At 39.4% G+C, this 26076-nt stretch overlaps 1 protein-coding gene across 2 annotated transcripts in view; it reads right to left on the bottom strand.

The window, feature by feature from the left end:
• The window catches only part of CFH (complement factor H), a 146662-nt gene that overhangs the window by 73229 nt on the left and 47357 nt on the right, over positions 1 to 26076 (bottom strand). The window lies entirely within an intron of this gene.

Here is a 26076-nt window from a genome sequence, read left to right on the forward strand (position 1 = left end):
CAAACAGAGCAATCCAAACAAAATAAAAAGGCAGAGAAATATTCAGTCAGTAAAGGAGCATAATAAATCCCCAACAAACCATAAAAAAGAGGAGGAGATAGGCAGTCTACCTCAAAAAGAATTCAGAATAATGATAGTAAAGATGACACAAAATCTTAAAAACAAAATGGACTTACAGATAAATAAACTAGAGACAAGGATTGATAAGATGCAAGAATGTTTAGCAAGGACCTAGAAGAGATAAAAAAAGAGTCACTCGATAATGAATAATGCAATAAAAAGATCAAAAAAACTCTGGAAGGAACCAACAGTAGAATAACTGAAGCAGAAGAGAGGATAAGTGAGATAGAATAAAGAATGGTGGAAATAAATGAAGCAGAGAGGAAAAAAGAATGAAAAGAAATGAGGACAACATCAGAGACCTCTGGGACAATGTTAAACACTCCAACATTTGAATCATAGGAATCCCAGAAGACGACATAAAGAAAGGCCATGAGAAAATACTTGAGATAATAGTTGAAAAATTCCCTAAAATATGGAAGGAAATAGCCACCCAAGTCCAAGAAAGCCAGAGGGTCCCAAACAGGATAAACCCAAGGTGAAACACCCCAAGACACATATTAATGAAATTAATGGAGACCAAACACAAAGCACAAATATTAAAAGCAGCAAGGCAAAAACAACAAATAACACACGAAGGGATTCCCATAAGGATAACAGCTGATCTGTCTATAGAAACTCTTCAGGCCAGAAGGGATTGGCAGGAAATACTTAAACTGATGAAAGAGAAAAACCTACAACCCACATTACAATACCCGGTAAGGATCTCATTCAAATATGAAGGAGAAATCAAAAGTTTTACAGACAAGCAAAAGCTGAGAGAATTCAGCACCACCAAACCAGCTCTTCAACAAATGATGAAGGAACTTCTCTAGAAAACACAGAAAAAGGTTTATAAGTAAGTAAGTGTTAGTCACTCAGTCGTGCCCAATTCTTTGTGACCCCATGGACGGCAGCCCACCTGGCTCCTCTGTCCATGAGATTTTCCAGATAAGGATACTGGACTGGGTTGCCATTTCCTTCTCCAGGGGATATTCTCAAACCAGGGATCAAACCTGGGTCTCCTGCACTGCAGCCAGATTCATTACTGACTGAGCTACAAGGGAAGCTATAAAGGTTTATGAACTCGAAACCAAAACAACAAAATAAATGGCAATGGGATCATACTTATCAATAATTATCCGACACGTAAATGGGTTGAATGCCCCAACCAAAAGACAAGACTTGTTGAATGGATACAAAAACAAGACCCTTAGATATGCTGTCTACAAGGGAACCACCTCAAAACAAGGGACACATACACACTGAAAGTATAGGGCTGGAAAAATATATTTCAAGCAAATGCAGACCAAAAAAGCAGGAGTAGCAATACTCATATTAGATAAAATAGACTTTGAAATAAAGGCCATGAAGCAACAAAGAAGGACACTAAATAATCATCAAAGGATCAATTGAAGAAGATATAAAAATTATAAGTGCATATGCAACCAACATAGGCGCACCGCAATATGTAAGGCAAATACTAACAAGTATGAAAGGGGAAATTAACAGTAACATAATAATAGTGGGAGACTTTAATACCCCACTCATACCTATGGGTAGATCAAATAAACAGAAAATTAGCAAGGAAACACAAATTTTAAATGACGCAATGGATTAGTTAGACCTAATGAATATCTATCGGAGAAGGCAATGGTAAGCCACTCCAGTACTCTTGCCTAGAAAATCCCATGGACGGAGGAGCCTGGTAGGCTACAGTCCATGGGGTCGCTACGAGCCAGACATGACTGAGCGACTTCACTTTCCCTTTTCACTTTCACACATTGGAGAAGGAAATGACAACCCACTCCAGTGTTCTTGCCTGGAGAATCCCAGGGACGGGGGAGCCTGGTGGGCTGCCGTCTATGGGGTCACACAGAGTCGGACACGACTGAAGTGACTTAGCAGCAGCAGCAGCAATGAATATCTATATGACATTACATTTCACTCCCAAACAATGCATTTCACCTTTTTCTCAAGTGCACATGGAACCTACTCCAGGATAGATCACATACTGGGCCATAAATCTAGCCTTGGTAAATTCAAAAAATTGAAATTATTCCAAGCATCTTTTCTGATCACAATGCAGTAAGATTAGATGTCGACTACAGGGGAAAAAAAAACTTTGAAAATACAAATATATGGAGACTAAACAACACGCTTCTGAATAACCAATAAATCATGGAAGAAATCAAAATATGCATAGAAACGAATGAAAATGAAAACACAACAACACAAAACCTAAGGGATTCAGTAAAAGCAGTGCTAAGGGGAAGGTTCATAGCATTATAAGCTTACCTCAAAGAAACAAGACAAAAATCAAATAAATAACCTAACTTTACAACTAAAGCAACTAGAAAAAGAAGAAATGAAGAACACCAGCGTTAGTAGAAGGAAAGAACTCATAAAAAGTAGGACACAAGTAATTGAAAAAGAAACAAAGGAGACTATAGCAAAAATCAACAAAACTAAAACCTGGTTCTTTGAGAAGATAAATAAAATAGAAAACCATTAGCCAGACTCATCAAGAAAAAAGGGAGAAGAATCAAATCAACAGAATTAGGAATGAAAAAGGATAAATCACAACAGACAATACAGAAATACAAAGGATCATAAGAGACTACTATCAGCAACTTTATGACAATAAAATGGACAACTTGGAAGAAATGGAGGAATGCTTAAAAAAAAAAAAAAAACCTTCCAAAATTGAACCAGGAAGAAAGAGAAAATCTTAACAGACCCATCACAAGCATGGAAATAGAAATTGAAATAAAAAAATTCTCCAACAAACAAAAGCCCAAGATCAGATGGCTTCACAGGTGAATTCTACCAAAAATTTAGAGAAGACCTAATACATATCCTTTTCAAACTGCTTCTTTCATACTGTTGGAAGGAAAGTTATGACCAACCTAGATAGCATATTAAAAAGCAGAAACATTACTTTGCCAACAAAGGTCCATCTAGTCAAGGCTATGGTTTCTCCAGTGGTCACATATGGATGTGAGGGTTGGACTGTGAAGAAAGCTGAGCACTGAAGAATTGATGCCTTTGAACTGTGGTGTTGGAGAAGACTCTTGAGAGTCCCTTGGACCGAAAGGAGATCCAACCAGTCCATCCTAAAGGAGATCAGCCCTGGGTGTTCATTGGAAGGACTGATGCTAAAGCTGAAACTCCCATACTGTGGCCAGCTCATGGGAAGAGTTGACTCATTGATGAAGACCTTGATGCTGCAAGGGACTGGGGGCAGGAGGAGAAGGGGACTACAGAGGATGAGATGGCTGGATGGCATCACCGACTCGATGGACATGAGTTTGGGTAAACTCTGGGAGTTGGTGATGGACAGGGAGTCATGGAGTGCTGCCATTCATGGGGTTGCAAAGAGTCGGACATGACTGAGCTACTGAACTGAACTGAACTAACACCTATCCTTCTCAAACTCTTCCAGAAAATTTCAGAGGAAGGTAAACTGCCAAATTTATTCTATGAGGCCACCTTCACCCTAATACTAAAACCAAATAAAGATGACACACAAAAAAGAAAACTACAGGACAATATCACTGATGAATATAGATGCAAAAATCCTTAACAAAATTCTAGCAAACAGAATCCAACAACATATTTAAAAAAATATGACCAAGTGGGCTTTATCCCAGGGATGCAAGGATTCTTCAATATTCACAAATCAATTATTGTGATATACCACATTAACAAATTAAAAGATAAAAACCATATGATTATCTCAACATATGCAGAGAAAGCTTTTGACAAAATTCAACATCCATTTATGATAAAAACCCTCCAGAAAGCATGCACAGAAGGAACATAACTCAGCATAATAAAGACTATATATGATAAACCCACAGCAAACATTACCCTCAATGGTGAAAACTTGAAAGTATTTTCCCTAAAGTCAGGAACAAGAGAAGGGTGCCCACTCTCACTTCTCTCACTATATTCAATATAATTCTTCTCACTATATTCAATATAGTTTTAGAAGTTTTAGCCACAGAAATCAGAAGAGAAAACAGAAATAAAAGGAATCCAGATCGGAAAAGAAGTAGTAAAACTCTCACTGTTTGCAGATGACATGATCCTCTACATAGAAAACCCTAAAGACACTACCAGAAAATTACTAGAGCTAGACAATGAATATAGCAAAGTTCCAGGATATAAAATTCACACACAGAAATCGCTTTCATTCCTATACACTAGCAATAAGAAATCAGAAAGAGAAATTAAGGAAATAATTCCATTCAGCACTGCAATGAAAAGGTTAAAATAGTTACGAATAAATCTTCCAAAGAAACAAAAGACCTATATATAGAAAACTATAAAACACTCATGAAAAAATCAAAGAACACAAATAGGTGTAGAAATATACCATGTTCATGGATCAGAAGAATCAATATAGGGAAAATGAGTGTACTACAAAAGCAATCTATAGATTCAATGCAATTCCAATCAAGTTATGAATAGCATTTTTCAGAGAACTAGAACAAATAAATTCACAATTTGCATGGAAATGCAAAAAAAAAAAAAAAAACTCGAATAGTCAAAGCAATCTTGAGAAAGAAGAATGGAACTGGAAGAATCAACCTACCTGACTTCAGACTATATTACAAAACTACAGTCAATAAGACAGCATGGTACTGGCACAATGCCAAAAATATAGATCAATGGAACAAGATAGAAAGCCCAGAGATAAATCCACGTACCTATGGACACCTTATCTTTGACAAAGGAGGCAAGAATATACAATGGAGAAAAGACAATCTCTTTAACAACTGATGTTGGGAAAACTGGTCAACCACTTGTAAAAGAATGAAATTAGAACACTTTCTAACAGGATACACAAAAATAAACTCAAAATGGATTAAAGATCTAAATGTAAGACCAGAAACTATAAAACTCCTAGAGGAAAACATGGGCAAAACACGCTCTGACATAAATCACAGCAAGATCCCCTATGACCCACCACCCAGAGTAATGGAAATAGAAGCAAAAATAAACAAATGGGACCTAATTAAACTTAAAAGCTTTTGCATAATGAAGGAAACTATAAGTAAGGTGAAAAGATACCCTTCAGAATGGGAGAAAATAATGGCAAATGAAGCAACTGACAAGGAATTATTCTCCAAACTATACAAGCAGCTCATGCAGATCAATTACAGAAAAATAAATGACCAAATCAAAAAATGGGCCAAAGAACTAAACAGACATTTCTCCAAAGAAGACATACAGATGGCTAACAAACACAGGAAAAGATGCTCAACATCACTCATTATCAGAGAAATGCAAATTAAAATCACAATGAGGTACCATCTCATGCTAGTCAGAATGGTTGCCATCAAAAAGTCTATGAACAATAAATGCTGGAGAGTATGAAGAAAAGGCAACCTTCTTACACTGTTTGTAGGAATGCAAACTAGCACAGCCACTATGGAGAACAGTGTGGCGATTCATTAAAAAACTGGAAACACAACTGCTATATGACCCAGCAATTCCACTGCTGGGCATACACACTGAAGAATCCAGAATTGAAACACATGTACCCCAAAGTTCATCACAGCACTGCTTACAATAGCTAGGACATGAAAACAACATAGATGCCCACTGGCAAATGAATGGATAAGAAAGCTGTGGTAAGTATACACAATGGAATATTACTCAGTTATTAAAACTGCTTTTGAATCAGTTCTAATGAGGTGGATGAAATTGGAGCCTATTATACAGAGTGAAGTAAGTCAGAAAGAAAAACACCAGTACAGTATATTAAGGCATATATACAGAATTTAGAAAGATGGCAATGATGACCCTATATGTGAGATAGCAAAAGAGGCAGGATGTAAACAACAGACTTTTGAACTCTGTGGGAGAAGGCAAGGGTGGGATGATTTGAAAGAACAGCATTGAAACATGCATATTATAATACATGAAATAGATTGCCAGTCCAGGCTTGATGCATGAGACAAGGGGCTCAGGGCCAGTGCACTGGGATGACTTTGAGGGATGGGATGGGGAGGGAGGTGGGAGGGGGCTTCAGGATGGGGGACACATATACACCCATGGCTGATTAATGTCAACATATGGCAAAAACCACTACAATATTGTAAATTAATTAGCCTCCAATTTAAAAAATAAATTAATTTTAAAAATGCTATAGGAACATATAGCATTATATTATATTATAATAGGAAAATGCTAATAGTAATATATAAATAAAAGACGCTTGCTCCTTGGAAGGAAAGTTATGACCAACCTTGATAGTATATTAAAAAGCAGAGACATTACTTTGCCAACCAAGGTCCGTCTAGTCAAGGCAATGGTTTTTCCCGTGGTCATGTATGGATGTGAGAGTTGGACTGTGAAGAAGGCTGATCGCCGAAGAATCAATGCTTTTGAACTGTGGTGTTGGAGAAGACTCTTGAGAGTCCCTTATACTGCAAGGAGATCCAACCAGTCCATTCTAAAGGAGATCAATCCTGGATGTTCATTGGAGGGACTGATGCTAAAGCTGAAACTGCAATACTTTGGCCACCTCATGCGACGAGTTGACTCACTGGAAAAGACTCTAATGCTGGGAAAGGTTGGGGGTGGGAGGAGAAGGGGACGACGGAGAATGAGATGGCTGGATGGCATCACCGACTCTGTGGACATGAGTTTGAGTGTACTCCGGGAGTTGGTGATGGACAGGGAGGCCTGGCGTGCTGTGATTCATGGGGTCGTGGAGAGTCGGACAGGACTGAGCGACTGAACTGAACTGAACTGTACTTTAAATGTAAATGGATTAAACTCTTCAACCAAAAGACACAGATTGGCTGAATGGATACAAAACGAGACCCATATATATGCATCTACAAGAGACCCACTTCAGACCTAGAGACACATACAGACTGAAAGTAAAAGGATGGAAAAGATATTCCATGGATATGGAAATCAAAAGGAAGTTGGAGTGGCAATTCTCATTTCTGACAAAATTGACTTTAAAATAAAGAATATTATACAAGATAAAGAAGGGATATTACATAATGATCAAGTGATCAATCTCAAAGGAAGACGAAATTCTAAACATCTATGCACCCAGCATAGTAGCACCTCAGTACATAAGGCGATTCTCCAGGCAAGTGTACTGGAGTGGGTTGCCATTTCCTTCTCCAGGGATCTTCCCAACCCAGGGATCGAACCCAGGTCTCCTGCGTTGGAGGCAGACGTTTTAACCTCTGAGCAGCCAGCAGGGAAGCCAAGGAAAATACTAACAGACACTAAAGGGGAAATTGACTGCAACACAATAATGGTAAGGGATGTTAACACCCCAGTTACACCAATGGGCAGATGATCAAAACAGAAAATTAATAAGGAAACACAAACCTTAAATGAAACATTAGACCAAATGGACCTAACTGAAATCTTCAGCATTTTCCACACAAATCCAAAAGAACACACTTTCTTCTCAAATGTGCTTGGAACATTTTCCAGGATAGACTATATTTGAGCCAAAAATCAAACTTCAGTAAATTATTAAAAATTGGAATTCTATGAAGCATTTTCTCTGACCACAAAACTATGAGACTAGATATCAATTACAGTAAAAAACTCAAACACTTGGAGATTAAACAATATGCTTTTACATAATGAACAGGAGTGAAGAAATCAAAAGGGAAAACAAAGAATTCTTGAAACAAATGACAATGAAAGCACGACAACTCAAAACTTATGGGATGCAACAAAACAGTTCTAAGAGGGAAGTTTATAGCAAAAAACAAGAAAAACATCAGACAACCTAACTTTACACCTAAAACAACTGGATAAAGAAGGACATAAAAAGAAAAAACAACCCAAAGTTAGTAGAAGGAAAGAAATCCTACAGATCAGAGCAGAAATAAATGAAAAAGAAATGAAGGAACAACAGCAAAGATTAATGAAACTAAAAGTTGCTTCTTTGAAAACATAAACAAAATTGTCAGTTAGTCAAACTCATCAAAAAAAAAAAAATGGGAGAAGAATCAAATCAACAAAATTAAGAACGAGAAAGGAGAAGTTAACAGACAACACAGAAATGCAAAGGATCATAAGGGGCTATTATGAGCAAAGAGGAGCTACCCCCACACTTGAGGTCAGGGCCAGCGGCCGAGACGAACAACCCCAAGTCCAAGTGGCGGTGGCTGAACGGTCGCAGGAGGGCCGAGAGGAGCTACTCCACATTCAAGGTCAGGAGGGGCGGCCTTGAGGAGATACCCCTCGTCCAAGGTAAGGTGAAGCAGCTGCGCTTTGCTGGAGCAGCTGTGAAGAGATACCTCACAACCAAGGTAAGAGAAACCCAAATAAGACGGTAGGTATTGCTAGAAGTCAACAGAGGGCATACACACTGAAATCATAATCACAGAAAACTAGTTGATCTGATCACATGGACCACAGCATTGTCTAACTCAATGAAACTAGGCCATGACGTGTGGGGACACCCAAGACAGGCGGGTCATGGTGGAGAGGTCTGACAGAATGTGGTCCACTAGAGAAGGGAATGGCAAGTCACTTCAGTATACTTGCCTTGGGAACCCCACGAACAGCATGAAAAGGCAAAATGATAAGATACTGAATGAGGAATTCCCCAGGTAGGTAGGTGCCCAGTATGTTACTGGAGTTCAGTGGAGAAATAACTCCAGAAAGAATGGAGGGATGGAGCCAAAGCATAAACAACACCCAGTTGTGGATGTGATTGGTGATAGAAGCAAGGTCCGATGCTGTAAAGAGCAATATTGCATAGGAACCTGGAAAGTTAGGTCCATAAATCAGGCAAATTGGAAGTGGTCAAACAAGAGATGGCAAGAGTGAACATCGACATTCTAGGAATCAGTGAATTAAAATGGACTGGAATAGGTGAATTTAACTCGGATGACTATTATATCTACTACTGTGGGCAGGAAACCCTTAGAAGAAATGGAGTAGCCATCATGGTCAACAAAACAGTCCGAAATGCATTACTTGGATGCAATCTCAAAAACGAAAGAATGACCTCTGTTCATTTCCAAGGCAAACCATTCAATTACAGTAATCCAAGCCTATGCCCCAAACAGTAACACTGAAGAAGCCGAAGTTGAACGGTTCTATGAAGACCTACAAGACCTTTAAGAACTAACACCCAAAAAGATGTCATTTTCATAATAGGGGACTAGAATGCAAAAGTAGGAAGTCAAGAAACACCTGGAGTAACAGGCAAATTTGGCCTTGGAGCACGGAATGAAGCAGGGCAAAGGCTCATAGAGTTTTGCCAAGAGAACGCACTGGTCATAGCAAACACCCTCTTTCAACAACACACGAGAAGACTCTACACATGGACATCACCAGATGGTCAACACAGAAGTCAGATTGATTATATTCTTTGCAGCCAAAGATGCAGAAGCTCTATACAGTTAGCAAAAACAAGACCAGGAGCTGACTGTGGCTCAGATCATGAATTCCTTATTACCAAATTCAGGCTTAAATAGAAGAACGTAGGGAAAACCACTAGACCATTCAGATATGACCTGAATCAAATCCCTTATGATTATACCTGGAAGTGAGAAATAGATTTAAGGTACTAGATCTGATAGAGTGCCTGATGAACTATGGACAGAGGTTTGTGACACTGTACAGGAGACAGGGACCAAGACCATACCCATGGAAAAGAAATGCAAAAAAGCAAAATGGCTTTCTGAGGAGACCTTACAAATAGCTGTGAAAAGAAGAGAAGTGAAAAGCAAAAGAGAAAAGGAAAGATATAAGCATCTGAATGCAGAGTTCCAAAGAATAGCAAGGAGAGATAAGAAAGCCTTCCTCAGTGATCAATGCAAATAAACAGAGGAAAACAACAGAATAGAAAAGACAAGAGATCTCTTCAAGAAAATTAGAGATACCAAGGGAACATTTCATACAAAGATGGGCTCGAAAAGGACAGAAACTGTGTGGACCTAACTGAAACAGAAGATATTAAGAAGAGGTGGCAAAAATACAGAGGAGAACTGTACAAAAAAGATCTTCATGACCCAGATAATCACGATGGTGTGATCACTGACCTAGAGCCAGACATCTTGGAATGTGAAGTCAAGTGGGCCTTGGAAAGCATCACTGTGAACAAAACTAGTGGAGGTGATGGATTTCCAGTTGAGCTATTTCAAATCCTGAAAGATGATGCTGTGAAAGTGCTGCACTCAATACGCTAGCAAATTTGGAAAACTCAACAGTGGCCACAGGACTAGAAAAAGTCAGTTTTCATTCCAGTCCCAAAGAAAGGCAATGCTAAAGAATGCTCTAACTACCACACAATTGCACTCATCTCACACGCTAGTAAAGTCATGCTCAAAATTCTCCAAGCCAGTATTCAGCAATACGTGAACCGTGAACTTCCAGATTTTCAAGCTGGTTTTAGAAAAGCTAGAAAACCAAGAGATCAAATTGCCAACATCTGCTGGATCATGGAAAAAGCAAGAGAGTTCCAGAAAAACATCTATTTCTGTTTCATTGACTATGCCAAAGCCTTTGTCTGTGTGGATCACAACAAACTGTGGAAAATTCTCAAAGAGATGGGAATACCAGACCACCTGACCTGCCTCTTGAAATAATTAAAACCCACAGATTATGTGCCAAACGGTAACTTCCAGCGGAGAAGCAGCACAGACGCCCGCATCCGCCATTAGCAAGCGGGAACTAGGCAGTGAGGAGTCGGCTGAACTGCTTAGAGAAAGTACTGGGCCTGAAAGCCGCGAGGGTAATCTGAGAGAACTAACTGGGGATAGCAAAGCAGACTGTGGGGTAGCTACCCGGCAAAAAGGTGAAAGGCCCTAACCTAAGACTCCGCCAGACCCGCTCACAGAACAAAGGACTGAGCAGAGCTAGCTAGCTGTGGACGGCCCATCCCCTGTCGAGACAGGCAGAAGAGGGCAGCCAGAAGGGGGCAATCGCAGCCCCAGAAAGGCGTCTGATACCAAAACTGCAGGCAGGCTTCGTTGCTAACCAAGACTTCTTGGATTTCTGGCTGGTCAACATCTGCCTGAGAAGGTGCGCTGGCTGTACACCCAGAAAACTGAGCAGGAGGGACCAGGGGAGGCGATAAGTCGCAGTGACTGCGCTTGCCAAACACCTTGTCACCTGAGCTGCTCAGACCGGGGAAGGCACAAAATGCAGCCCAACCAAGGCTGCGCCTTTGTGGAGTACCCGAGAACCTGAACCAGAGCCACTCAGACCTGGGATGTGCATGCAACCCAGCGCTGGCCTCACACAGTTCTTGGCAGAGCAACCTAGAGCCTGTACAATGTAGACTGGGACAGCACACACGCCGTGAATGGGGACAAACCCAGTGGGGATGGGACACTGCAAGCACTCCCCACAGATGCCAGAGAATTGTCTGCAGCATTCCTCCCTTTCCAGAAGTGGACTGAACAAGTGAGCCTTTAAAAAGTGTCCACCACCGCCCCCTAGTGTCAGGGCTGAAATTAGACACTGAAGAGACCAGCAAACAGAAGCGAAACAGGAGGGAACCACCTTGGAAGTGACAGATAGAGAAGTCTAGAGGCTACTGCAAGAATAAGACTGAAAACCAGAGGCAAGAGGCTTAAGTCTGAATCCTGAGAACACCGGAGAACCCCTGACTCCAGGGAACATTAATCAATAGGAGCTCATCAAACACCTCCATACCTACACTGAAAACAAGCACCACCCAAGGGTCAACAAGTTCCAAAGCAAGACATACCACGCACATTCTCCAGCAACACAAGAAAATAGCCCTGAACTTCAATATACAGGCTGCCCAAAGTCACTCCAAACCCATTGACATCTCATAACTCATTACTGGACACTTCATTGCACTCAAGAGAGAAGAAAACCAGCTCCACCCACCAGAATACCAACACAAGCTTCCCTAACCAGGGAACCTTGACAAGCCACCCATCCAACCTCACCCATAGTGAGGAAACTCCACAATAAAGAGAACTCCACAAACTGCCAGAAGACTGAAAGGCCATCCCAAACACAGCAACATAAGCAAGATGAAGAGGCAGAGAAATACCCAGGAAATAAAGGAACAGGATAAATGACTACCAACCCAAACAAAAGAAGATAGATAATCTACCTGATAAAGAATTCGGAATAATGATAGTGAAATTGGTCCAAAATCTTGAAAATAAGTTGGAGTTACAGATAAATAACCTGGAGATAAGGATCAAGAAGATGCAAGAAAGACTTAACAAGGGTCTAGAAGAAATAAAAAAGAGTCAATATACAATGAATAAAGCAATAAATGAGATCAAAAACACTCTGGAGGGAACCAACAGTAGAATAACGGAGGCAGGAGATAGGATAAGTGAGTTAGAAGATAGAATGGCAGAAATAAATGAAACAGAGAGGAAAAAAGGAAACCAATTAAAAGAAATGAGGACAATCTCAGAGACCTCTGGGACTGCCCCAAATGTCCCAACATCTGGGACACCCAACAAATGTCCCAGAAGAAGAAGACAAAAAGAAAGACCATGAGAAAACACTTGAGGAAATAATAGTTGAAAACTTCCCTTAAATGGGGAAGGAAATAATCACCCAAGACCAAGAAACCCAAAGAGTCCCAAACAGGATAAACCAGAGGCGAAATACCCCAAGACACATATTAATTAAATAAACAAAGATCAAACACAAAGAACAAATATTAAAAGCAGCAAGGGAAAAGCAACAAATAACGCACAGGGGATCCCCATAAGGATAACAGCTGATCTTTCAATGGAAACTCTTCAGGCCAGGAGGGAATGGCAGGACATACTTAAAGTGTTGAAAGAAAATAACCTACATCCCAGATGACTGTACCCAGCAAGGATCTCATTCAAATATGAAGGAGAAATCAAAACCTTTACAGACAAGCAAAAGCTGAGAGAATTCAGCATCACCAAACCAGCTCTCCAACAAATGCTAAAGGATCTTCTCTAGACAGGAAACACAGAAAGGGTGTATAAACTCGAAACCAAAACAATAAAGTAAATAGCAACAGGATCATACTTATCAATAATTACCTTAAATGTAAATGGGTTGAATGCCCCAACCAAAAGACAAAGGCTGGCTGAATGGATACAAAAACAAGACCCCCATATATGTTGTCTACAAGAGACCCACCTCAAAACGAGGGACACACACAGACTGAAAGTGAAAGGCTGGAAAAAGTTATTCCATGCAAATAGAGACCAAAAGAAAACAGGAGTAGCAATACTCATAACAGATAAAATAGACTTTAAAACAAAGGCTGTGAAAAGAGACAAAGAAGGACATTACATAATGATCAAACGATCAATCCAATAAGATATAACAATTATAAATATATATGCACCCAACATAGGAGCACCACAATATGTAAGACAAATGCTAACAAGTATGAAAGGGGAAATTAACAATAACACAATAATAGTGGGAGACTTTAATACCCCACTCACAACTATGGATAGATCAACTAAACAGAAAATTAACAAGGAAACACAAACGTTATATGATACAATAGACCAGTTAGACCTAATTGATATCTATAGGACATTTCACCCCAAAACAAGGAATTTCTCCTCAAGCACACACAGAACCTTCTCCAGGATAGATCACACCCTGAGCCATAAATCTAGCCTTGGTAAATTCAAAAACATTGAAATCATTCCAAGCATCTTTTCTGACCACAATGCAGTAATACTAGATCTCAATTAAGGGAGAAAAGCTTTAAAAATTCCAAAATATGGAGGCTGAACAACACGCTTCTGAATAACCAACAAATCATAGAAGAAATCAAAAAAGAAATCAAAATATGCATAGAAATGAATGAAAATGAAAACACAATAACCCAAAACCTGTGGGACACTGTAAAAGCAGTGCTATGGGGAAGGTTCATAGCAATACAGGCATACCTCAAGAAACAAGAAAAAAGTCAAATAAATAACCTAACTCTACACCTAAAGCAACTAGAAAAGGAAGAAATTAAGAACCCCAGGGTGAGTAGAAGGAAAGAAATCTTAAAAATTAGGACAGAACTAAATGCAAAAGAAACAAAAGAGACCATAGCAAAAATCAACAAAGCCAAAAGCTGGTTCTTTGAGAGGGTAAATAAAATTGACAAACCACTAGCCTGACTCATCAAGAAACAAAGGGAGAAAAACCAAATCGATAAAATTAGAAATGAAAAGGGAGCAATCACAATAGACAACACAGAAATACAAAGGATCATAAGAGACTACTACCAGCAATTATATGCCAATAAAATGGACAACTTGGAAGAAATGGACAAATTCTTAGAAAAGTACAACTTTCCTAAACTGAACCAGGAAGAAATAGAAAACCTTAACAGACCTATCACAAACACAGAAATTGAAACTGTAATCAGAAATCTTCCAGCAAACAAAAGCCCAGGTCCAGATGGCTTCACAGCTGAATTCTACCAAAAATTTACGGAAGAACTAACATCTATCCTACTCAAACTCTTCCAGAAAATTGCAGAGGAAGGTAAACTTCCAAACTCATTCTATGAGGCCACCGTTACCCTAATACCAAAACCTGACAAAGATGCCACAAAAAAAAGAGAACTACATGCCAATATCACTGATGAAAATAGATGCAAAAATCCGTAACAAAATTCTAGCGATCAGAATCCAACAACACATTAAAAAGATCATACATCATGACCAAGTGGGCTTTGTACCAGGGATGCAAGAATTCCTCAATATTCACAAATCAATCAATGTAATACACCACATTAACAAATTGAAAAATAAAAACCATATGATTATCTCAATAGATGCAGAGAAAGCCTTTGACAAAATTCAACATCCATTTATGATAAAAACCCTCCAGAAGGCAGGAGTAGAAGGAACATTCCTCAACATAATAAAAGCTATATATGACAAACCCACAGCAAACATTATCCTCAATGGTGAAAAATTGAAAGCGTTTCCCCTAAAGTCAGGAACAAGACAAGGGTGCCCACTCTCACCACTACTATTCAACATAGTTCTGGAAGTTTTGGCTACAGCAATCAGAGCAGAAAAAGACATAAAAGGAATCCAAATTGGAAAAGAAGAAGTAAAACTCTCACTGTTCACCCTTGACATGATCCTCTACACAAAAACCCTAAAGACTCCACCAGAAAATTATAATATCTAATCAATGAATATAGTAAAGTGGCAGGATATAAAATCAACATACAGAAATCCCTTGCATTCCTATACACTAATAATGAGAAAATAGAAAGAGAAATTAAGGAAACAATTCCATTCACCATGCAACGAAAAGAATAAAATACTTAGGAATATATCTACCTAAAGAAACAAAAGACCTGTACATAGAAAACTACAAAACACTGGTGAAAGAAATCAGAGAGGACACTAATAGATGGAGAAATATACCGTGTTCATGGATTGGAAGAATAAATATTATGAAAATGAATATATTACCGAAAGTAATTTATAAATTCAATGCAATCCCTATCAAGCTACCAAGGGTGTTTTTCACAGAGCTAGAACAAATAATTTCTCAATTTGTATGGAAATATAAAAAACCTCGAATAGCAAAAGCAATCTTGAGAAATGGAACTGGGGGAATCAACCTGACGGACTTCAGGCTCTACTACAAAGCCACAGTCATCAAGACAGTATGGTACTGGAATAAAGACAGAAATATAGATCAATGGAACAAAATAGAAAGCCCAGAGATGAATCCATGCACCTATGGACACCTTATCTTTGACAAGGGAGGCAAGAATATTCAATGGAGAAAAGACAATCTCTTTAACAAGTGGTGCTGGGAAAATTGGTCAACCATTTGTAAAAGAATGAAACTAGAACACTCCCTAACACCATACACAAAAATAAACTCAAAATGGATTAAAGATCTAAATGTAAAACCAGAAACTATAAAACTCCTAGAGGAGAACGTGGGCAAAACACTCTCCAACATAAATCACAGCAAGATCCTCCATGACCCATCTCCCAGAATACTGGAAATAAAAGCAAAAATAAACAAATGGGACCTAATTAAAATTAAAAACTGTACAACAAAGGAAACTATAAGCAAGGTGAAAAGACAGCCTTCAGAATGGGAGACTATAATAGCAAATGAAGCAACTGATAAAGGATTAATCTCCAAAATAGACAAGCAACTCCTGCAGCTCAATTCCAGAAAAATAAACCACCCAATCAAAAAATGGGCCAAAGAACTAAACAGACACTTCTCCAAAGAAGACATACAGATGGCTAACAAACACATGAAAAGATGTTCAACATCACTCATTATCAGGGAAATGCAAATCAAAACCACAATTAGGTACCACTTCATGCCAGTCAGAATGGCTGCTATCCAAACGTCTACAAGCAATAAATGCTGGAGAGGGTGTGGAGAAAAGGGAACCCTTTTACACTGTTGGTGGGAATGCAAACTAGTACAACCACTACGGAAAACAGTGTGGAGATTCCTTAAAAAACTGGAAATAGAACTGCCATATGATCCAGCAATCACACTCCTGGGCATACACACCAAGGATGCCAGAATTGAAAGAGACACATGTACTCCAATGTTCATCGCAGCACTGTTTATAACAGCCAGGACATGGAAGCAACCTAGATGTCAATCTGCAGACGAATGGATAAGAAAGCTGTGGTACATTTACACAATGGAGTATTACTCAGCAATTTAAAAAAAATACATTTGAATCAGTTCTAATGAGGTGGATGAAACTGGAGCCTATTATACAAAGTGAAGTAAGCCAGAAAGAAAAACACCAATACAGTATATTAACGCACATATATGGAATTTAAAAAGATTATAATGATAACCCTGTATACGAGACAGCAAAAGAGACACAGATGTATAGAACAGTCTTTTGGACTCTGTGGGAGAGGGCGAGGGTGGGATGATTTGGGAGAATGGCATTGAAACATGTATATTATCATATGTGAAATGAATCACCAGTCCAAGTTCGATGCATGATACAAAATGCTCGGGGCTGGTGTCCTGGGATGAACCAGAGGGAGTGGATGGGGAGGGAGGTGGGAGGGGGGTTCGAGATGGGGAACACATGTACACCTGGGGCAGATTCAAGTCAATGTATGGCAAAACCAATACAATAATGTAAAGTAATTACCCTCCAATTAAAATAAATAAGTAAATAAAGTTTAAAAAAAATAAGATCATGGCATCCAGTCCCATTACTTCATGGCAAATAGATGGAGAAACAATGAAAACAGTGGGGAGAAAAAAGATAGGACACCATGATCAAGTGGGGTTTATCCCAGAGATGCAAGCATTCTTCAGTATACACAAATCCATCAATGTGATATACCATATTAACAAATTGCAAGATAAAACCATATGATCATCTCAATAAAGGCAGAAAAAGCTGTTGAAAATTTTCAACACCCATTTATGATAAATACTCTTCAAAAAATGAGCATCTAACCGCTGTTAGCATTGTTTGGAAGTCCTAGCTACAGCAATCAGAAAAGGAAAAGAAATAAAAGGAATCCAGATTGGAAAAGAAGAAGCAAAACTCTCATTGCTTGCACACAGACAATACTACACATAAGAAACCCTAAAGATATTTTCAGAAAACTACTAGAGTTAATCAGTGAATGTAGCAAAGTGACAGCATAAAAATGAGTACCCAGAAATCACTTGCATTACTCTGTACTAACAATGAAACATCAGAAAGAGAAATTAAGATATCAATATCATTTACCATTGCAACAAAAAGAATAAAATGCCCAGAAAAAAACAACCTAAGGAGACATAAGATCTGTATAAACAAACGTATATGACACTGAGGAAACAAATCAAAGACAACATAAACAGATAGAGAGATATTCCATGTTCCTGGGTTAGAAGAATCAACATTGTGAAAATGACTATATTACCAAATATAATCTACAGATTCAACGCAATCTGTATCAAAATACCAATGCTGTTTCTCACAGAACTAGAACGAGTAGTCACAATTCATATGGAAACACAAAAGAACTGAACAGTCAAAGCAATCTTGAGAAAGAAAAATAGAGCTAGAGGAATCAACCTTCCTGACTTCAGACTGACTACAAAGCTATAGTTATGCAGACAGTGTGGTACTGGCAGAAAAAAAAGAAATATAGACCAATGGAACAAGATAGAAAGCCCAGAAAATAACCCACACACCTATGAATAACTTATGTTAGACAAAGGAGGCAAGAATATACCATGGGGCAAATAGAGTCTCTTCTATAAGTGCTGCTGGGAAAACTTGACAGCTACATGGAAAAGAATGAAATTAGACTGCTTCCTAACACCATACACAAAGATAACCTCAAAATGGATGGAAACACAGGCAGAACACCCTATGTCATTAATCACAGCAAGATCCTCTATGACCCACCTCCTAGAGTAGTGGAATAAAAACAAAGATAATCAAATGGGACGTAATTAAACTTAAAAGCTTCTTCACAGCAAAGGAAACTATGAATAAGGTGAAAAAACAATGTTCGGAATGGGAAAAAATAACACCAAATGAAACAACTGACAAAGAATTAATTTCCAAAAGATACAAGCAGTTCATACAAATCAACACCAGAAAAACAGACAACCCAACGAAAAATCAAAAAGTGGGAAAAAGACCTAAACAGACATTTGTCCAAAGACCTACAATGGCTAATAAACACATGAATATATTCTCAATATCACTCATTATTCAGTTCAGTTGAGTTCAGTTCAGTCACTCAGTCGTGTCCGACTCTTTGCGACCCCATGAATCCCGGCACGCCAGGCCTCCTTGTCCATCACAGACTCCTGGAGTTTACTCAAATTCATGTCCATTGAGTCGGTGATGCCATCCAGCCATCTCATTCTCTGTTGTCCCCTTCTCCTCCTGTCCCCAACCTCCCCTACCCCACCTCGCCTCAGGCGAGAGCAGCCAACGACCCCAGGAGGAGAACGCCTGACACGTGGCACAGAGCCTACAGGGCAGGGGTCTCCAAGCAACCACCAGGTGCCAGCAGCAGGTAGAAGACCCAATGCCACCTTGCCCCACCATGCTCGGTCTTTTCCAATGAGTCAAATCTTCCCATGAGGTGGCCAAAGTATTGGAGTTTCAGCTTTAGCATCAGTCCTTCCAATGAACACCCAGGATTGATCTCCTTTAGAATGGACTGGTTGGATCTCCTTGCAGTTCAAGGGACTCTCAAGAGTCTTCTCCAACACCACACTTCAAAAGCATCAATTCTTTGGTGATCAGCTTTCTTCACAGTCCAACTCTCACATCCATACATGATCACTGGAAAAACCATAGCCTTGACTAGACAGACCTTGGTTGGCAAAGTAATGCCTCTACTTATTAATATGCCATCTAGGTTGGTCATAAATTTCCTTCTAAGGAGTAAGCATCTTTTAATTTCATGGCTGCAGTCACCATCTGCAGTGATTTTGGAGCCCAGAAAAATAAAGTCATCCAGTTTGCACTGTTTCCCCATCTATTTGCCATGAAGTGATGGGACCAGATGCCATGGTTTTAGTTTTCTGAATGTTGAGCTTTAAGCCAAACTTTTCACTCTCCTCTTTCACTTTCATCAAGAGGCTCTTTAGTTCTTCACTTTCTGCCATAAGGGTGGTGTTATCTGCATATCTGAGGTTATTGATATTTCTCCCAGCAATCTTGCTTCCAACTTGGGCTTCCTCCAGCCCAGAGTTTCTCATGATGTACTCTGTATATAAGTTAAATAAGCAGGATGACAATATACAGCCTTGGCGTACTCCTTTTCCTATTTGGAGCCAGTCTGTTATTCCATGTCCAGTTCTCACTGTTGCTTCCTGACCTGCATACATGTTTTTCAAGAGGCAGGTCAGGTGGTCTGGTATGCCCATCTCTTTCAGAATTTTCCACAGTTTGTTGTGATCCACACAGACAAAGGCTTTGGCATAGTCAATAAAGCAGAAATAGATGTTTTTCTGGAACTCTCTTGCTTTTTTGATGATCCAGTGGATATTGGCAATTTGATCTCTGGTTCCTCTGCCTCTTCTAAAACCTGCTTGAACATCTGGAATTGCTGAAGCCTGGCTTGGAGAATTTTAAGCATGACTTTACTAGCGTGTGAGATGAGTGCAATTGTGCGGTAGTTTGAGCATTCTTTGGCATTGCCTTTCTTTGGGATTGGAATGAAAACTGAACTTTTCCAGCCCTGTGACCACTGCTGAGTTTTCCAAATTTGCTGGCATATTGAGTGCAGCACTTTCACAGCATCATCTTTCAGGATCTTAAAGAGCTCAATTGGAATTCCTTCACCTCCTCTAGCTTTGTTCGTAGTGATGCTTTCTAAGGCCCACTTGACTTCACATTCCAGGATTTCTGGCTCTAGGTGAGTGAGCACACCATCATGATTATCTGGGTCTTGAAGATCTTTTTTGTACAATTCTTCTGTGTATTTTTGCCACCTCTTTTGCTTCTCTTAGGTCCATACCATTTCTGTCCTTTATCGAGCCCATCTTTGCATGAAATGTTCCCTTGCTAACTCTAATTTTCATGACGAGATCTCTAGTCTTTCCTATTCTGTTGTTTTCCTCTGTTTATTTGCATTGATTGCTGAGGAAGGCTTTCTTATCTTTCCTTGCTATTCTTTGAAACTCTGCATTCAGATGCTTATATCTTTCCTTTTCTCCTTTGTTTTTTGCTTCTCTTCTTTTCACAGCTATTTGTAAGGCCTCCTCAGACAGCCATTTTGCTTTTTTGCATTTCTTTTCCATGGGGATGGTCTTGGTCCCTGTCTCCTGTACAACGTCACAAACCTCCATCCATAGTTTATCAGGCACTCTGTCTATCAGATCTAGTCCCTTAAATCTGTGTCTCACTTCCAGGCATAATCATAAGGGATTTGATTTAGGTCATATCTGAATGGTCTAGTGGTTTTCCCTACTTTCTTCTATTTAAGTCAGAATTTGGCAATAAGGAGTTCATGATCTGAGCCACAGTCAGCTCCCAGTCTTGTTTTTGCTGACTGTATATAGCTTCTCCATCTTTGGCTGCAAAAAATATAATAAATCTGATTTCGGTGTTGACCATCTGGTGATGTCCATGTGAAGAGTCTTCTCTTGTGTTGTCATCTGGATGAGGAGAAGCTGCAGTGACCCCAGGATGTGGTTCGGTGTCATCTGTTCTCACTCATTATTAGAGAAATGCAAGTCAAAGCTACAATGAGATATCACTTCACACCAGTCAGAATGACCATCACCAAAAAGTCTACAAAGAGTAAATGCTGGAGAGGGTGTGGAGAAAAGGGAACCTTCTTGCAATGTTGGTGGGAATGTAAATTGATACAGCCACTATGAATAACAGTATGGAGAGTCCTTACAAAACGAGGAATAAAAGCACTATATGGTCAACCAACCCCACTCCTAGGTTTATAGCCTGAGGAAACCAAAATTGAAAAAGACACATGTACCACAATGTTCACTGTAGCTCCATTTACAACAGCTAGGACATGGAAGCAACATAGCTGTCCACTGACTGATGAATAGACAAAGAAGCTGTGCTACATATATACAATGGAATATTACTCAGTCCTAAAGAGGTGGATGAACATAGAGCCTAATATACAGAGTGAAGTAAGTCAGAAAGAGAAAAGCAAATATCATATACTAACACACATATATGGAATCTAGAAATATTGTATTGATAAACCTATTTGCACAGCAGTAATAGAAACACAGATGCTGAGAACAGAGTTATGGACATGGCTACCAGGGAGGAAGTAGAGGGTGGGATGTATGGAGAGGGTTAGCATGGAAACTTACACGACCATATGTAAAATATACAATCAATGGGAATTTGCTGTATGACTCAGGGAACTCAAATCAGATCTCAGTAACAACCTAGAAAGTTGGGATGGGCAGGGAGCTGGGAGGGATGTTCATGTTGGAGGGGACATGAGTAAATCTATGGCTTATTCATGTTGATGTTTGGTAGAACACAACATAATACTGTAAAGCATTGCCCTTCAATAAAAATAGATAAATATAAACAACCATCCACCCCCGAAATTCCACATGCCAAGGGACCCCAGGAGGATGCTCACTCATGCATGCATGAGGTAAAAGGCAGACAGATCTTTGTCTGTGATGCCTGCAGTGGCTCATGAACTACCTCAATTCCCTCTCAGCTGCACTCCAGGAGCCCTGAAAAACCTATCTTAGAAAATCATGCATGGAGGTAAGTCCTTCTGTGAAAGTTCAGGTTTTAACAGGAGGAACTCTGTCTGCTTCATTCACACACCCTTCTACCCTGTGGCCATATCCCTGTGCTTACAACTGACTCAGAGGGAAGAGCAACTTTTGGCAGACCACCAGGGAACTTGCACAGAAATTTGGCTTAAATCTGTGGCTCAGAACACAAGATTAGTAGCATTGAAACATGTATATTATCATATGTGAAGCAGATCACCGGTCCAGGTTCAATGCATGAGACAGGGTGCTCGGGGCTGGTGCACTGTGATGACCCTGAGGGATGGGATGAGGAACACATGTACACCGGGGGTGGATTCATGTCAATGTATGGCAAAACCACTACAATATTGTAAAGTAATTAGCCTCCATTTAAAATAAAAATTTTTTAAAGTAAAAAAATAAAAAAGACGTAGTGCACTTTTGGGGGAAACAAAGGACAGGCTGTCAGTACCATTTCTGGTGCACTAATGTATCTAGACAAGACATAAAGCACAGAAATTCTGACAAACCAGGGATGAGAAGTGTCAGCAGGTGCCACTATAGAAGATCTGAGAGAGCTGCGGAGTCTCTAGCAGGGTTGAAGGAAATTGTCTCTCACCCAAAGGAGACTGGTACTTTAATTAGAGAAACAGCACCACAAAACTTCAAGGAACATGAATTCAAAGTATCAGGATAGCAACAAAGTATAAAAATCTTCAGTATTCACATCCAAAGATTGGCAACGTGTGATTTATCCAGTGAAGAATTCAAAATAGCTATTTTAAATAACTCAGTGTGCTACAAAAAATACAGTAAGATACTTGAACAAAAGCAAGAAAACAATAAACAATGGACAAAACAAGCAGTTTAATAAAAATGTACAAATCATAAAAAAAACAGAAACTCTGGTGCTGAAGGTTCCAAGGATGAAATGAAAAAATTCATTAAAGAGCATAAATCACAGAGTCAAAAAGGCAGAAGAATATGTGAGATAGGTGACATATCAAGGTTATCCTGTCAAGGGAGATTCAAAACAAAATTAAAACATTTTTTAAAAACAAAAGAATGAAAAAGAGCAAAGAAAGGCTACATGATCTATGCTACATTGTCAACAGAACTGATTTGCAAATTATTGAAGTTCCATGAGGAGAAAAGGAGATGAGGCAGAAACATATTTAATGAGTAATGTCTGAAAACTTCCCAAATCAAGGATGATATTTGAATATCTAAGTTCAGCAAGATTATAGGTGACCAAACCAAATCAACTTAAAAAATCCTCTACAACACACATTTAAAATGAAGTTGCAAAAATCAAAGAAAAATAGATAAGACTTCAAGCAGCATGAAGTAAAACCAACAAGCCAATAAAAAAAACCCCTTGAAATTTACTAAGGAGACTTCATTTGGATCTTAGCAAATCTCTCAGCAGAAACCTACTAGGCCAGGAGAAAGTGGGATGATATATTCCAAGTGGTGAAAGAAAAAACTGCCAAAGAAGAATATTTGAAAATATCATTCAGAAAAGAGTATAAAGATTTCACCAAACCAACAAATACTGAGGAAATAGAACACAACTAGACCTTCCTTGAGGAGGGCATGGCAACCCACTCCAGTACTCTTGCCTGTAGAAACTCATGGACAAAGGAGCCTGGCAGGCTACCACCCACAGGGTCGCAAAGAGTCAGACTCAGCTGAGGTGACTGAGCAGGCACACAGAACTTCCTTACTGAAACACTAAAAGGAATTATTGAAGCTGAAGTAAAAGAATGCTAATTCATCCCATGAAAATACCTAGTACATTGGTAAATTCAAGTGCACATTCACATTCAGAACACTGCAGTACTTTATATGGAATGTTACACACAACTATTTAAGAGTTGAAGTACAAGAATATAAAAATTACTACAGCTGCAATTATTTTTTAATTAAGTACACACAGTTCAGTTCAGTTTAGTTCAGTCGCTCAGTCAAGTCCAACTCTCCGCGACCCCATGAAGTACACACTGTAAAAAGAGGTAAATCATGACATCAAAAAGATAAAATGGAAAAGGGTAAAAGGAAGGAGATTTAATATGAGGTTGATGTTCATATATTATCAGCATAAAATGCACTGCTCTCTCTGTAAGGTGTTTTACGTAAATGTCATGGTAAACAAAGCAAGAATCCATACTAGATTCACAAATGGTAAAGAAAAGTTTATTAAATGCAAAGAATACTGGAGTGGGTTGCCATTTCCTTCTCCAATACTACTATAACAAAAATCATGAATTCAAAGAGGCAAGCCATCAGAGGAAGGAAAGAATTAGGAAACTATAAAAACATCCTGTAAAACAAAAAAAGATAATACTAATACATCCTTATCTATCAATAATGACTCTAAATATAAAGGATTGCATGTTGCATGCTAAGTCACTACAGTTGTGTCTGACTCTCTGAGACTCAATGGATTGTAGCCCTTCAGGCTCCTCTGTCCATGGGATTTCCCAGGCAAGAATACTGGAATGGGTGGCCATTTCCTTCTCCACTATTTTCTTCTATCTCAATGAAATTCTTAAGCAATTACTTAGAATTACTTATCAGACAGATCGTCCATATCCGTTATTTGTGACCTTAACTGAAAAACTATTGTGTTTCTCTGTTAATGTTTTAGTCCTTTGATGTCTGTGTCCCTTGAACTCTCACGCTGCTGTGTTTGCATTTAAAGAAGCAGTCACACCCTCCAGTCTTTACAGACTGACTTGGGGAGGAAAGTACACTGTCACACTGATAGGGACTTTGAGATTTTTGCAGAACTTTTTTAAAGATACACCTGTCCCATGCACTCAGTTCCTCCTAGGAGAGAATTCTGAAGCTCGTATGCTTTATCAACACAGCAAAGACAGTCTCTGTGCCAACAGTTTCCTGGCTGCTTCCCTGGGGCAATGCCAAATGCTCACATTCGTGTGCTTTCTCACAGACCCACAGGGACAGGTTGGCTTCTAGATGTCCCACAGGCCATCTGCAAAGGTTTAGATGCCACCATGGGGACCTACACAGGGAGCTGGCCCTGGGGAGATGGATGTGGATGAGATGAGGGGCCCAGGGATGCACAGGACCACAAGCACGGTGTCTGCAATGATTTGGGGCTCCCTGGTGGGGTCTCCACGTGGTAAGGAGGACCCATGTCCCTTGAAAAATTCTAGCCCTGGAGGCTGTGCTCCTGTCCTCTCTCCACCCCCCAGCCATGCATGTGACCCCAGTGTCCTGGATAAGGAGAGAGAAAGTATGCTGGAAGATGAGGACGCCGCCCTTTTTCACACACTCTTATTTTCCTCACAGGTAAAATCCTGTGCTGAGGGGTCTGTCTTGGCACTAAGCAGTGCCACTTCAGGGGCAAAATGAGACTACTGCTCTAACCCTCAGTGATACGTCCGGTCTTGTATCTTTGTGCTCTAGCAGCATGCTGTCGTGTCTCTGCTAGGCTCCTGGAACCCCACAAAGATACTCTTATCCATAAATGATGGTCAAAGTCTGCGTTTATATCAGGAGAGACTGAGACTCCTGCCATCTTTCTGACCTCGCTCTGTTATTACAGGTTTCTTCTTTGTGGATCTTTTCCTATTTTCTTGATTAATGTCTATCAATAGGTACATGTATTTTGTTATATACTTATCAAGAAGTCTATAAGTACACTCATAGACACTTGTAAACAATAAAATTAAATAGGTCCTTTGGCAAAAAAAGAGGTTGATATAAACATTTTGCAGTGGATAATACAGCTGAGTCTTAGAAAATTATGAACACACT

Source organism: Moschus berezovskii, chromosome 17 (assembly GCF_049115385.1).
Source record: "Moschus berezovskii isolate FMDL1 chromosome 17, NW_MosBer_1.0, whole genome shotgun sequence".
Classification (NCBI taxonomy): domain Eukaryota; kingdom Metazoa; phylum Chordata; class Mammalia; order Artiodactyla; family Moschidae; genus Moschus; species Moschus berezovskii.